The 15,738-nt window shown below is 36.1% G+C and overlaps 1 protein-coding gene across 6 annotated transcripts in view; it reads right to left on the reverse strand.

The window, feature by feature from the left end:
• Not1 (CCR4-NOT transcription complex subunit 1) overlaps positions 1-15,738 on the reverse strand; it is a 710,948-nt gene that overhangs the window by 345,251 nt on the left and 349,959 nt on the right. The window lies entirely within an intron of this gene.

Genomic DNA, 15,738 nt, shown 5'->3' on the forward strand with positions numbered 1-15,738 from the left:
CGTGTCTCACGCACCATCCTGGCAGTGCATCTCTATTCTAACTGCCATTCAAAGTATTTTAATCTGATGAAGGCTGCCACCCAGCCGAAAGCTAATTCATTTATCATAATTTTAATGCTCTGTGTAACAAAATAAGATAAATAAACCACCAAGTCTACAGTCCTTAAGGTTATTAAATAGCGTATCATAGTTCTTAATCCCAAATGGTATCGCCTGTCTAAAGGATTTTATAATGCTATATACATGTGTAACCAAGGATGAATATGCCAAGTTTCTGTAGGAAACAATAGGCCGAATAGGAAATCTGGTCTTACGTAATTTAACCTGACTGAAAAGTGCAGGAATATTGTATGTTCTGGCCTTCAATTCCTTTAACTGAGCCATAGTAATGTAGTTGGTTTTTTTTTTTTTTTTTTTTTTTCGATATGCGGTTAACGTTTTATTGTATTGATTGACCAAATTGTTAATAGTGCCGGGTCTAATTCAAGATAAGTGGAGGTATCTGATACAACTGACTCTAATTTATTAATATAATCAGGTTTATTGAGTATTACCACTGTATCTCCTTTATCAGCTCTCTGAATAATAGTGTCTTTATTTTCCCGAAGTTCATGTAAAGCTGAACTGTCATGTGTATTCAATTTAGGAAGTCGTGTTTCTTTTATGTTATTCACCACCTGGTTAACTTGCTGAACAAATAAATCTTTTTGTGGAACATTACGAAGACCAAATTCATTATCAATTATGCACTGTTTTTTAGGTAGTTTTCGAGGTGGTAAATTGTAATTTAATTCTTTGGATAAAAGTGAAATCTGGTCCTGCGATAGCATATATGAGGAAAGATTTGTAACCTTTTGATATGTCGGTTCGTTGAATGTTGGGCGAGAGGGTGTTCGCAAACTAGCTGAAGTATTTGTAACCTGTTGATATGTCGGTTAATTGAATGTTGGGTGAGGGTGTGTGAACTAGCTGACGTATTCTGCGGCAGACCATTGTGCGTATGTGGTGGGGGGGTCGTCACACAAGTCGCATGCATTTGGCTGCAAGCTCGCGACAACATTAAATTGATTTTTAATTAGTTAATTATTTCTTACTGTAATATAAGAATTTCGATTTTTTTAAATTGTTTTCATTTAATTAAATTGACTTTTAATTGTGTTTATTTGATTTTTAATTATTGTTAATTATTTCTTACTGTAATATAAGAATTTTGATTTTTTTAATTGTTTTCGTTTTAATTTCTGGAGAGTATCATATGGAAGTGTTCTATGTATCATATTGAGGTAAACTTCTCTTATTCTTTTACAAATATTGATATCAACGTAGAAAATACTGAGCATTATAAGCTCTGGTTAATACTATCTTATGGTTGATATATCAATGATCTATATTTATTATTATATTGTATTATTACTGTTAACCCCTGGCCTGGTGGCGAGAAGGCAACATTGCAATAAAGATTTCTTAAAAAGTAAAAAAATACATAAAAATATATATAAAGATGGGCATCCTTTGCATGTCAGTACTTTTATACAGAAGTTATTAAGCTTTAAAGTTATTAACAAAATGTATTCACAATTGGACCATTAATAAAATAAAAAAAAAAAAAAAATAAAAAAAAACTTTACTAGGCCAGCTGTAAGAACTAAATAACCAACCAGGGTAGTAGCAGAATATATGCATAAAAAGTACCTGAATTTTTCACATTTGGGAATGAACATCCTGTCTATCCTTTCTGTACAATGTGTACAGAAAGGATAGACAGGATAGGAGGGGAGGAAGTGTTATGCTGTTAATTAAGAAAAACGTAAAATCAAAAGAAGTGCATCCAGTTGATAATAGATGCAGTGCACTGTTGATATAGATGCAGTGCACTGACTCAATAAAATTATATTCTAGAATTATAAGTGCAATCTGGGGGTAATATTTAGTATCAATTGCCAAAATTTCATCATACAATGTAATTAAGGTAAAACTTTGTTAATTCAAATGTTTAAAATAATCTAAGAATAAAAATTCTATTTAATACAAAAAATAAAATAAAATGAAACTTTGATAATTTGAGCTAGGACACAATGAACCAATAGAAATATAGATTTCAAGGGTTATCTTATCGCCCATTTCAGAAGCCGTGGAAGAATGTTCTTCCATGTTCGAATTCTTATGCCAGTGTGGATGTGGTAATTAAGACGTTTTTATCGCAACTTTCCTGTGACAAACAGGTTTGTCGTACACATTATTCTATCATATTTAATCTGCAGAGCCTATGCTATTTATTAATTCAGCAAGAAATTTTTGTTTAGTATTGATATGTTCTGACTGATGTTTATCATGGTATAAGCACAGTGCTTTGTTTATAAAAGTTTATGATATGATCACACGTGGACAGAACCAGTAAAAATATTCAAATATATAGGCACATATCCGCTCCTGCTCTATAATATATTAAAATAAAATATTTTTAAAATTTTTTGCAGTAGCCCTTAAAAGGATGAAAAGGCAACAGAATTTGACAGATTTTTTCAATAAGAAACCAAAATCAGAACTGGCCTTGGATGGTACAAAACAGTCACAAGCACAACCACTCCAACTTGAAGAAAGCAGCAAGTCAATCATTGAAATAAAAAAACGATAACTCCAAAATTGAAAATAATCTTCCTGAATGCTGGACAGTGCAACAATATAACAAAAAGTTAGGTTGCGAGTATTGTGAAAAATTACTTTATAAAAGAGAAAAGTGTTCATGTGTCAAAAGAATGGAAATGTTTTCAGATTGAGGCATCAGGGAAAAATAAAGAGATACAACAAGCTTCTCTAAGAAAAAAAAATGAAAGAACATTTTTAATCAAAAGCTCATAACATTTGTAAAGAGAACTTAAAACAATGTGAGCAGGATTCAATAACCAAAGTAATAGATACGATGAATGAAAATTATTTACGTGCTACTTGTAGAGTATTTAATACAGTTTACAGCCTGGCAAAAAGATGTAAACCATTTTCAGACATAGAAGATGAGACAGAAGTGCAAATTAAAAATGGATGAGATATGGGAATAGGACCACTTACATTCTCATAAAACTGCGGTGAAAGTAGTCGATTTCATTGCAAAGGAAATTAAAAAAGAAATATTTAATAAAATTATTGCAAATAATCTGAAAATATGTTTGATTATTGACGAAGCTTTGATATCCTGCAAACCAGTTATTATACTTTTCTGAAAAGTTGAGGATTCAGTTACATCACCAACAATTTTCTTTGAACTAGTTGAATTGGAAAAACAAGATGCAGAGATAATATGTTCTTCAGTTATGGAAAGTTTAAATAATGTTGGGCTTACTAAGAACTACCTAGAAAAAAATTTAATAGGATTTTGCTTCGATGGTGCAAGCGTTATGCTTGGGAGAAAATTTGGAGTGAGCACTAGGATTGCAAAAGAGTTTCCAAACATAATAATATGGCACTGTTTAAATCATCGCCTCCATCTTGTTTTAGATGGTTCAATAAAGGAAATAAAGCAAGTAAATCACGTTAAAATATTTATTGATAAGATATATACTATTTTTCATCAATCCAATAAGAACCAAATTGAACTTTTCAAAATATCCGAACAACTTGGAATTGAAATTATAAAGATTGGTAGAGTTTTGGGACCAAGATGGGCTGCCTATAGTTTAAGGTCAACCCTAGCTGTGTAGTGCCTCCGTAGCCGAGTAGTCAGGAGCGGGAGTGCAGTAGCACACGCTCTTTGAGTGGACCGGGGTTCAAGCCCCTGACTGCTGAATACAGTCGATCTGTCAACCTGCACTGGACCAGCGTGGCAGATTATGGTCCATTTCCCTCAGCATGAATTGTTGAGGAGGCTTCCATCCTGCAGTGGGTTGATAATGGCTGCACTTTACCTTTTTTTTTTACCTACCTAGCTGTGTGGCACGCTTATCCAGCTCTACATCACTATTTTTATTCAAATAAAAAGTACTTAGGTATGGCTGCTCATCTTGAAAATATATATTTTATAACTGATTTGGCATTGATGATTGATATTTTAAATCAAATTTCTCTTCTTTCAAATGCACTGCAAGAAAGAAATATAGACATAATAAAGGCTGAAAAACTCATAATAAGATCTATTAAAGAATTTCAAATGCTTGAAAAGGAAAAAAAGAGTCCATACGAAAAAAAAGTCGATGAATTAATTACTTCAGAAACCTTCAAAAATATAAAATTTGTAGACAATCATCGATTTGTTGGGCTTCCTCGGAAAGACTTTTAGAAAACATCGTAATGAATTTGAAAAAAAGACTAATGGATTGTGAACATTTAAAAGTAAGTTCTAGCCAATTTCAAGATAGGAATAAATTACAAGTTCCATGATTTGATTTGATTTGGATTTTATTGGCGCATTAGCAACTAAGGCTATAATGCGCCAAGACCAGGTAATATATAAAAATTTAACATCTCAGTGACCTAATTAATTAGGCCACCATGTCCAGATATATAATAACAAATATATAAAAAGATAAATCAATAAAAGAAATAACAATAACATATAAATTTTAAATACGATTAAAAACCTTTATTGATTTCAAAAAGCTAAAAATAGCAGACACATTGTCATTGTCGGATAAAATCTGACTGAGTGTATATGGCTCAGTCAGATGATTAAAAGTGGTAAAACGGATATTGCTAAAATCTGGACAATCAATTAAAATGTGTCTCATAGATAAAACTGTCCACAGGACTCACACATAGGAGAGTCATCAGCCCTCAGCAAAAATGAATGAGTCAAATGACTATGTCCTATGCGGGTCCGGGCAAGAACAACTTCCTCCTTACGATTCCTGCGCAGACTAGACTGCCACGGTTCAATTACAGGCTTATAATTTATTCGCAGTCTGTCTATTCCACAAATCCTGCCATTGGGAGTGTATCTTCATGTGTATTAATTGCCTGTAGTCTGTATAGGGGACTAACAGGCAGCAATTATTATTGGGAATTGCTGATTTGGCTGCGGTGTCAGCCAAATCATTTCCCACTAGTTCCGTGGAAATAAGCTGAAGAACAATTGCTCGTATTTAATAACATTTTTAATTATCAAATTGATATTAATGATTATCGAGATTTTGTGGAAAATGTTTTAAAAATTCCCAGAATTATGCAATTCCTGAAAGTGTTCAAAGAGCTAAAAATATTGTCAGAATAATTGCTGTAAGTTTAGCAGAAATGGAAAGGGGTTTTTCAAAGATGAACATAATGTTTCTAATATCTCAAACACAATGACTATTAGTCTAATCGGCCTACCTCTAAAGGAATGGGATCCTACTCTTACAGTGAAAAGATAGTTAAGGATAAATCACTCGGCCAATGATGCTTGGATAAAAGCGAAGAAAATTGCAAGTGAGGATGCCAATCAAGAAGCAATATAGAAATATCTTAAATAACAGTTTCATTATTTTTTTGTCAGGTATTATTTAATATTTTTTTCATTAATATTTTAAAACTCTTTCTTATGACATAATCTAGTTTTGTGGACCTCTTTTATTGTTCTTATTTAAGTATTAACTGCATGAAATAATAAACTACCTTTCGGTATATAGTTTTCTTCTATTTAGAACGGTCATTAGGGCAGTGAACCGGTTGTTAAATTATTTGAATCCCACCACTGGTAAAGCAAAAGCGAACACATCTCCATCATGGATGATCAGAATAATAATAGTAATAAATTACAAATAATAATTTAAAAACCATTGCAAAAGTTGCTTCAGCAGACTTACTTCCCCCCCAAGTCAAAGTGATGGCAGAAGTAGACAGTAGCACCTTCTGGTAACTAACACTACTACTGAACGTAAGCTGAAGCTCAGCAGGTCCACCTCCGTAGATGGATAATGTCGAAGAAAAGTAATAATCATACTGCATCGAGTGTGGCGCAGGAGGAAGTCACTCGCGTTCAGGCCTCAGGCAGAGGTATCAGTCCAAAAAGTAGGAGACAGTGCAGCAACTGGTGCTGTCCTCACCATTTGGCTACCACAAGAGAAGGGCAAGACCACCCAGCCAACTGGAAGTGCTTCATGCACAATTGCCCCAGTGACCACACAGGATGGAAGAAAATGCCAATGCATGAAGTGGAGCATCAAAATTAATATGTTCATAATGCGAACACACCACGAAATAACAATGTACAGTCTGAGACTACATTCTTAATAGTTGGAACGATTCCTAGATATTCAGGTAACCCAATAGCGGACCAGAGAACAATCATCGTCACAAAGAACCTGATAGCTCCTGCAATCTTGGAAAAAAAAATCGAGCAGGATGTGAGTAACCAATTACAAGAACACAAAGAATATGAACTACATGGAACCAGAGGAAGAAAAGCAAGAAGAAATACAATCCAGAGTAGTTGAAGTGGAAAGAGACGAGATTACGATATCCTGAATAGAAAAAGAGTGGAAGAGGGGGCTCAAACAGATTTAAAGGAAATGGACCCCACAAAGACTCACGCGATACCAAAGCAGAGACCCAACAGAATCTTGTGGAGTCACAGACCACCTCAATGGGCAAATAATACCAAATTACCTCAAGAAGGGGGCAAAACTGGAGGCTATCTACACAGCTGTATACTGTGTTGCCATTGAAACCACTAGGATTAATGGAAGAGAAACGAGGGACTAGCAGAAGAAGATGGAAGAAACTCACTTGCGCGCGCGCACACACACACACACACACACACACACACAGCAGAGCAGTTCACCCAGATAATAAGGCATCCAAACAACACCAGTCTCTGACTTAAGGAATCACATACCCAAAGGCTAAGGACAAAAACACAACAAACCCAGCAAAGGACAGACCAATCATCTGTTGCCCAACAACGTAACCAGCTGCATAACTAAGATATCAGACCATTTGGAGAGCCAGAATTTCATGCTGATGAGCAAAAGGGATGTTGTTTTTAAATTATTACAAATAATAATTTAAAAACCATTGCAAAAGTTGCTTCAGCAGACCTACTCCTCCCCCCCCCCAAGTCAAAGTGATGGCAGAAGTAGACAGTAGCACCTTCTGGTAACTAACACTACTACTGGATGTAAGCCGAAGCTCAGCAGGTCCACCTCTGTAGATGGATAATGTCGAAGAAAAGTAACTCCATGATAACTACACACATAACTACATAACTACACACCTAAGGTCTTCAACTCCATGCCATATAGCTTGCTGATCGAGACACTGAAGATCTACATGGTAAATCCAATGCCTGGCACACTTCCTAAAAACAACCATGGCAAAATGGAGAACCACCGTCAAGAACATCATGACCAGACTGATACCCATCAGAAAAGGAACCTTACAAGGAGATGCCCTGAACCAGCAATGGTTGTCTGGCTCTCAACCCACTATCCACCATGCTCAATAACAGCAAGGATGAATACAGCCTAAAAGAAGGGGCAAGAACCTATACACGCTCTCTCACCTGATACACACAGACGACATCAAACTCTATGCCACAACTGACAATTAACTCCAACAGCTCCTCTGGATCACCGAAGAGTACAGCACTGGCATCATGGTGTAATTTGGCTTAGACAAATGCAAGACTCATGGATTACATCAAGGACATTTAGTCGGACAAAACTACCAGCTGAAGACTGGTGAAGAGATTGAAGCCATGATAGAGGGAGAGACAAATATCTCGGGATGATGCAGGCCCACCAATCACAAGGAGATCACGGCCCACCTGACTGAGAATTACCATCAGAGAGTGAGCAACCTGCCAGAGCCATAAACACTTACTCATTCCCAGCACTAATGTGCTCCTTCGGGATTGTAGATTGCACCAACACCGAGCTGGAGGAGATTATGAGATCGACAAGGATAATGATAACTAAAAGCCAACACCATCTGAAGTCAGCCATCGAGAGTCTGACTGTAGCCCATAAAGAAAGAGAGGGAGTGGAATGACCTCATTGAAGAAGATAAGAATGCCATTAAGAACCTGCGGGATTACTCTCAGGAAAATGCAGCATCAATCTACCACGCTATAACAGATAGACAAATGGCACACAACCTCAAAACAAGGAGACTATACACACAGCCAGAAGAAACAAAGACAGAAAGATGGGTGAAGCAGACACTCCAATGATCTCCATCAAGGTTACATAGATAAGATGGCTTTCAACACTTGGCTCACGAATGTATAATCTCTTCCCCGAGACCAAGTGATTCAAGCTTGCCATCCAAGGTCAGGTAATCAGAACCAGGAACTACAGGAAATACATTGCCAAGAATCACAGAATAACAGATTACACTTGACGACATGCTGCCTGGCCCCAGAAACAATCCAGCACATCGTGCAGAATGCAGTGATCAACTAGACAGCGTACACTCACAGACACAACCATTCATCAAGATAATACATCAGAAGCTAGCACAAAAATCAGCTGATCAAAGAAAAGTCTACCATATTACAAGCCATACTAGAGACCTCTACTCACAGTCTATACTAAGACTGCCACAATAATGAATAAGTTGATCCTGCAAAACAGACCAGACATAACCCTCATCGACAAGAAGGAAATGGCCACCTACCGTCCTGATCAACATAGTGGTGCCAAACACCAGAAACCTCCAGAAAATATACGAGGAAAATATCAAGAAGTACTCTAACCTATGACAAGAAGTCAAAGATATATGGGATGTGGAACAAGTAATGACCATCCCGATCACAGTGTCGACCACCAGCATGATGCCAAAGAGCCTCCACAAGAACCTAGCAGGAAAAGACCTCCCAGACAACAAATGGAACTCCAGAAAGTAGCGATCCTGAACACCTGTAGGATACTAATAACCGAGTTCCTAAACCAACAGTAATAATAACAATAACAATAGTAACTGGACACAACCAACCACCCCACACATGGTACTAGTACTTGTCACGGAGTATAAAAAACCCCATAAATGAGAAAGTTTTATAACAATAATAAAACTTCATAAGTCTAAGTTACACAACTCTGTAAGGTATTTTCTTAGGGGGAACACTTTTGAAGTGAAATCCTGTAAGACCTGGAAGTTAGTTCCATTATTCACAAGAAGATTTTCATAATTAGGCATGTAATGACCCTCTTTATGAAGTCTAGACAATAGCTGTTGTCTAGACTTCATAAAAAGGGCAGTTGGAAAGAATGCACGAAGAATCCTCCTGAATACCACATAGACAAAGATCAGTATTAGAAAGATATTAACAGATTAGGAACAAGCCACTTTAAAGTGGATTCATTAAAATTTTGACTCTACCTTTCAAAGAAGTTTTTCAGTAAGACTGCTATATGCCAGTCAAGGTCTGTAAGCAGCATGTTGTGTTTCTTCTTCTTCTTTTTTTTTTTAATTTTGGAGTGACAGGAGCAGTAGAGACACCATCAAAGTTGAATTAACAGCGCAACCTTTTCTAATGGAAGACAACCACCAATAATTTTAAGTGCAGGAGTGGAGACTACTAATTGCATGGTGTTCACTCCTGCACTTAGTAGGCTAAGCAAAAAAAGATCTTAGGATGGAACTGAGTTTGTCTTGAACTGAGTTGCCTGGCACAATGAAACCATGCCCCAGAACCATAGGTAGGAAAGGTAACAGCCAGCTTCATACATCAAGTCTTGATGAGAAATCTTAATGAACATGGAGATTTTTTTTGATTTTGTTGGCCAAATGAGAAATACGGGAAAGAAAGGGAAGTTTGCTATCTATAATTAGTCATAAATATTTTGTGGAAGTAACAAATGGTACAGACTTATTGTTCAATTTTATAAGAGGTCTGGAGGAGGAGAAATTGACTTTGAAAACCATTGCACACAGCTTGGATGGAGATATTTTGAATTTATTTGTTGAAGCCTAACTTAAACCATGCTGTTTGCATGGTTTAAGTTGAATGCATGAATTGCTATGAAAAAAAATAATAATGCCAAATCATTAGCAAAGGCAAAAACAGTCAAATATTTTTATTTAACCATTGATTCATAATTAAATTCCAAAGAAAATGCCCTAAACCGATCCCTGGGGACAACCACAATGAACTTGTCTAATAATGGAATAGAAGTTGGATGCAACCGTTAACATACCTGCTAGTTCAGTAATCTTAAAGGGTAGTGTTGAATCCAGGGGGGTGAGTTTCACCCCGGTGGAATAAAATTCCCCCCAGTGAAAAATAGTAACTTTTATTTTATAAAACACAAATTCAATAAATTTATGTAAAATAACCACAACATGAAAAGGCACATCAACTAAGTGTGGTACTCGTTAGGTAGTACACGGCAAAAATAAATCACTAAAATTCAAAAGACACGAAATTTTCAAAATAATTAAATGGGCAATATTTCTGGCTACACAAAAGCCACTATTTCAAGTATTTGCATTTTCGTTTTAAGGTTTTCAGGTTTATTTTATTTTCACACAAACCATCTCTTGATAGTGTTTCACACAAACGGTCTACTTGTGACTAATTCTTTGTTTGTATATAGTAGTAGTGGTGGTGGCGGCATGTGATTCAAAAGCAGGCAAGTGTATAAGGTTATGCAGCATCAACGAAAAAAAAAATAATAATAATAATAATAAAAATAAAATAATAATATAAAAAATTTTAAAAAAATTTACACAACAATTCCTTCTAAATGTTTGTCCAGTTCCTCCTAAAATTTATTAAACTTATCAACTTCCACAACGACAGATAGAACTTTGTTCTGTTCCAGCAATTAACCACCCGCTGGCTAAAGGCAAATTTCCGCATATCTATTCTACATCTGTCTTACCTCAATTTGAATTTATGCCCCCTTAGGTTTGAACAAGTGGAAGAATCCCATCAGAATTCAGCGTGCTCAACCCATTCAAGGCCTTATACACCTCAATAATATCACCTCGCAGGTGCCTAGTCTCCAGCCGCTGTAATTTGCAGAACTTAAGTCTCTCTTGGTAAGAGGATCATTTCATTCCCCTCACCAATCTTGTTGCCCTTCTCTGTACACTCTCAAGCAAATCTTCATCCTTCCGAAAATGAGGCCTCCAGACCTGTACGCAGTACTCAAGGCGTGGCTTGACCATTGTCTTATACAGAGGGACAATCACCTCGTTTTCCCTGCTAGCAAAATTCCTGTATATCATTGACAAAACCCCATGACCTGCCCTGACAGCCTGTCTGCACTGCTCAGAAAACTTCATATCTGACTGCACAATTACTCCCAGGTCTTTTTCATTTTCTACCACCTTTAGTGTAGTACCACACAGTTGGTACATTTCTCTGGGGTTACTTCTACCCATATGCAGTACTTTGCATTTGTCAATGTTAAACTTCCGTTGCCACTTCTCAGCCCATCTGCCCAACTTTTCTAGATCCTGTTGCAGTAGCAACACTGCCATTACTGTCATTAACAACCCTGTCAACCTTTGTATCATCTGAAAACTTTGACATTAAGCCTGATATACCTTCATCAATATCATTGATAAATATACAAAACAACAGTGGACCCAACACCGAACCCTGTGGGACTCCATAATAACATTAGTCCACGAAGAGCACCACCCATTAATTACCACCATCTGTCTTCTCCCACTCCACTTTGCTCTCAGTTATTATTACAAAATCATTAAGCACCCTGCTACAATTTGATAACATTCTGGCATTTTAAAACCTTAACTCCTCATGTATGAATGTAGATATAAAATATCTCATTCAGTTTGTTTGCTATCTGAGCAGGATCATCAACAGTCGAACCATCGATATCAAGTGGACCAATCTGTTTCATCCCCTTCCTTTTAGAGTTTATATAAGTAATGAAATCCTTGCTGTTTTTCTTTGCATCCTTTGCCAAAGATTTCTCGTAATCTGCCTTCGCCTGCCTAACCTCCTTTGTGACTTGATTACAGACTAGTTTTTATCTGCCATAGGCTTGTGTCGCCTGATAATTTATATGCATCCCACGCATTTTACTTCTCTGCCACAAGTCTCATTAGTACATTTGACAACCATTTAGGCCTAAACCTTGAACAATATTTCTTAATAGGTATGAAACCTTTAGAGCTTCCATGATTAATTCCTTGAATGCTTCCCACTTAGAATTTGCTGTTTGTAACATCATCAGTTGATCCTACTGTACAGAATTTAAAAACTGTCTGAGACCACTGTAGTCACCTTTACAGAAGCAAAAACCCTTTCCTTTACCCCTGATGGTAATTATATCTTTAAGTAAATCCCACATCAATACACTGTGATCACTGCCACCTAGTGGTTCCTTTATCTGCATATTCTTAATGCACGAATGATCACTGCTGATAACCAGATCAAGAGTATTACCCTGGTTGCCTAGCGAACATGCTGCTGCAGAAAACAATCATCCAATAAATACACAAAAGTCCTACTAGTGTGTGTGTGTGTGTGTGTGTGTGTGTGTGTGTGTGTGTGTGTGTGTGTGTGTGTGTGTGTGTGAGACCAACCCACAAGTTCCAATATCTGGGAAGTTAAAATCCCCCATTATAAGACATTCTGATTTAGTAGCCCACTCTATTTCTCTGTACAATTGTTCATTGTACTCATTAGGCCTATAACACACTCCTACTCTTATTTTTGCTTTCACAGTGTTATATCACAGCAAACTGACTCAATAGTGCACTGTTCATCTATATCAACTGGATGCACTTCTTTTGATTTTATGTTTTTCTTAATTAACAGCATAACACCTCCTCCCTTCCTATCCTTTCTGTACACATTGTACTCCCCAAATTCCAATTCTGCATTCCTAATATCTGTGTGACACCACGTCTCTGATATCCCAACAATATCTGCCTTTGATGTCTTGACCAACAATTCAAATTCATCAAATTTATATACTATACTTCTAGCATTGTTATACATGCACCTATTCTTATTCTTAGTTACCTTAACACATCCCATATATCCACCTGTTTCACGATGACAGCCGTCAGTCCCCGAAACCCATATATCGCAAACAAGATTGCAGGTTGCGAATAAGTTCCTGACAGATGCTATTGTAATTATAAAGTGTCCCACGGCTTTCAGGGGAGTTTACTGCAGCCATTAAACTAATTCAATCTTTGGCAGTTTAACTTCATGGTTTTCAGATTCCATTTATTTGGTTTTTTTTTACAGCAAGAGTCTATTTGTGGCTAATTCTTCCTTTGTATACCGCAAACAAGACAGTTTGGTCGCAGCCTATAAACAATATATTTTACAAACTTTTTAGTATATATGCATCTGTACTGTAATATTGCAAGATTGCATGAAGATAAGCTTGGAGGGCCTGAATGAGTTATCGAAAAAATTAATAAATGAAGTGATTTGATATATATGCAAAGGAAAATAAGATTATTACAATACAGTACTTGCTTGCATGTTTGATTATAATTTGTATATTTTTTTTGCAAATTTTAATCACAGTTTATAATATGATTTTCATATTATGAACTGTGATTATTGTCAGTAATGTGGTTTTTGTGAACTGACTATTAGTATTTAGATGTTAAATAATAAATATTTCCTTTTGTTTTCTCATATTCTCTTATTATAACATTCATAAATATACATATTTGTTTGTAAAATATACATACGTTGTAAATATTGAATAATAATAGAAAAAATATACTAAATGTAGCCCCCAAAGTTTACACCCTTGCAGTGCAAACGCTCTGGATTCAACACTGCCGAAGGGTATCAAATGGTTGTTGAGGGCACTTAAGGAGTCTTAGACATTCAAGGCTACTCTCCCATTAAAGGGAGGCAAACACAACCTTGAACTCAACAAAGACAAATAAACTATAGGTATGAGTAGCACACTGGACCAACTGTAGAAATTCAACCAAGGCATCCTCAATATTCAGACTTGGGGTTTAGAGTTTTCCTTTGTTTTTCATTTCATTTACAAATCGTTAAAAAAGTGCCAAAGGGAAAATTGGTATAAAAATATTCCATTCTGAAATCGGGGCACCATACAAATTTGAAAAATTGGGCTAAAATTAAATTTTTCCATAAATTTATAAGAGAGTGGTACACAACCATTACAAAAATAAAAAATAAAAATATAAAATAAATAAATAATAGGCTTGAACAGTAAATATACTAATTATAGGTTCAATGCAAACTGAAAAGGCCAAAACTTTGGCCAATTCAACAAACACTGTAGATTTTAAGGCTTTGGATCAATAGCTGGATTGTTTAAAAATATATATACAGTGGATTCTGGTTATTTGGAACACATTGGGATAATGCATTTTGGCCTGATTAAGCAGCTGCCCCAATTATGCGAAGTTTCATGTAAATAGTTAAAATACAGTGGACTCCCGCTTCACGATTGATTCTCTGTACGATCAAATCACATTACAAAAGCACAAATTTACACTTTATTACCTTAACAAATAAAAAATTAAATGATAGTGAAAATTGGAAGAATATTTTCCAAAGGTTAGGCAAAACAAAAATAAATGTAGGCTTATCTGCATGGCTTAATTAATACGTACTATAATATGTACATACTAACTGTTCACTGACATTTTAATGGGTGGGGGTTAACATTAACAGTAAAAAAGATAAGCAATCAATACCAAAGAACATGGCATACACAAATTGCAACTAATACAATACATGGAAGTGAGAACGGAGTAACAAGTTACAAAGCTTAAAAAATAGGAAATGAAAAGAAGGTTCTGAAAATTTATTTATGTTTTTTATAAGATTGAAGATTTCATGGAAGGGAGAAACATATTTCACCATAATAACGTAAAAATCCACAGAATTCCAGGTATGGGTATTATCGCAAATTCAATAAGATCGAGTTTACTATCCGCTTATAATAGCTGAGTGGTCAGGGGCAGGAGTGCATTAGCACACGCTCTTTGAGTAGACTGGGGTTCAAGCCCCTGACTGCTGAATATGGTCGATCTGCCAACCCGCACTGGACCAGCGTGGCAGATTATGGTCCATTTCCCTCAGCATGAATTGTTGAGGAGGCTTCCATCCTGCAGTGGGTTGATAATGGCTGCACTTTACCTTTTATAATAGATTGCACTAACAGAAAAGCCCAATAAACCAGAAACTGCTAATTGTTTTTGTTTTATGGTGTCATCTCTAGAAATCTGACCATACCACATGGTATGGTCGGAGACAATTGTAGGGTAATCTCGAGTCTTGAAGTCTCCTGTCCCGATTAAACAGCACGTTGTACCAATTAAGCGAAGAAAATCCTGGCTACTTTTCTCGATTAGGTTCTGTTCTTTAAGGTTTGTCCCAAATAAACGGCTGTCCTGATTAACTGGAATCCACCGTATATATTAACATCATTTACCTAATGTTGTGTGACAATGGCTACAGTTGATGAAAGGCAAGTCCTGACATGGTTCAAAACGTATCCACTGAATGAAGCAATATCCTACTAAAAAGGCTGCGAGTAAGTGTTTACTTAATAAATTATGAAAATTTGTATTTTTGTTTTGATTAATGTAGTGTAGAAGAGCAGATTTTGTTTAGGGACTACTCACCACCTCAATGACATATTTGCCAGTACCACAAATTTTCTTATTTTTGAATAACATTTACAATGAGATTACTTGAGCATGAACAGCTCTACCTCCACATGGAAGTGCGGACAAACATGAAAATTCCCCCCCTCCAATCTGGTAAAGTCAGCTATTTGTGGAGAGCTTCTCTTTACTGTTTTAAAAAACTGCATGTTCTGTTTTAAGGCCACTTCA

This window comes from Mastigoproctus giganteus, chromosome 9 (assembly GCF_048544385.1).
Source record: "Mastigoproctus giganteus isolate SK-2022 chromosome 9, ASM4854438v1, whole genome shotgun sequence".
Classification (NCBI taxonomy): domain Eukaryota; kingdom Metazoa; phylum Arthropoda; class Arachnida; order Uropygi; family Thelyphonidae; genus Mastigoproctus; species Mastigoproctus giganteus.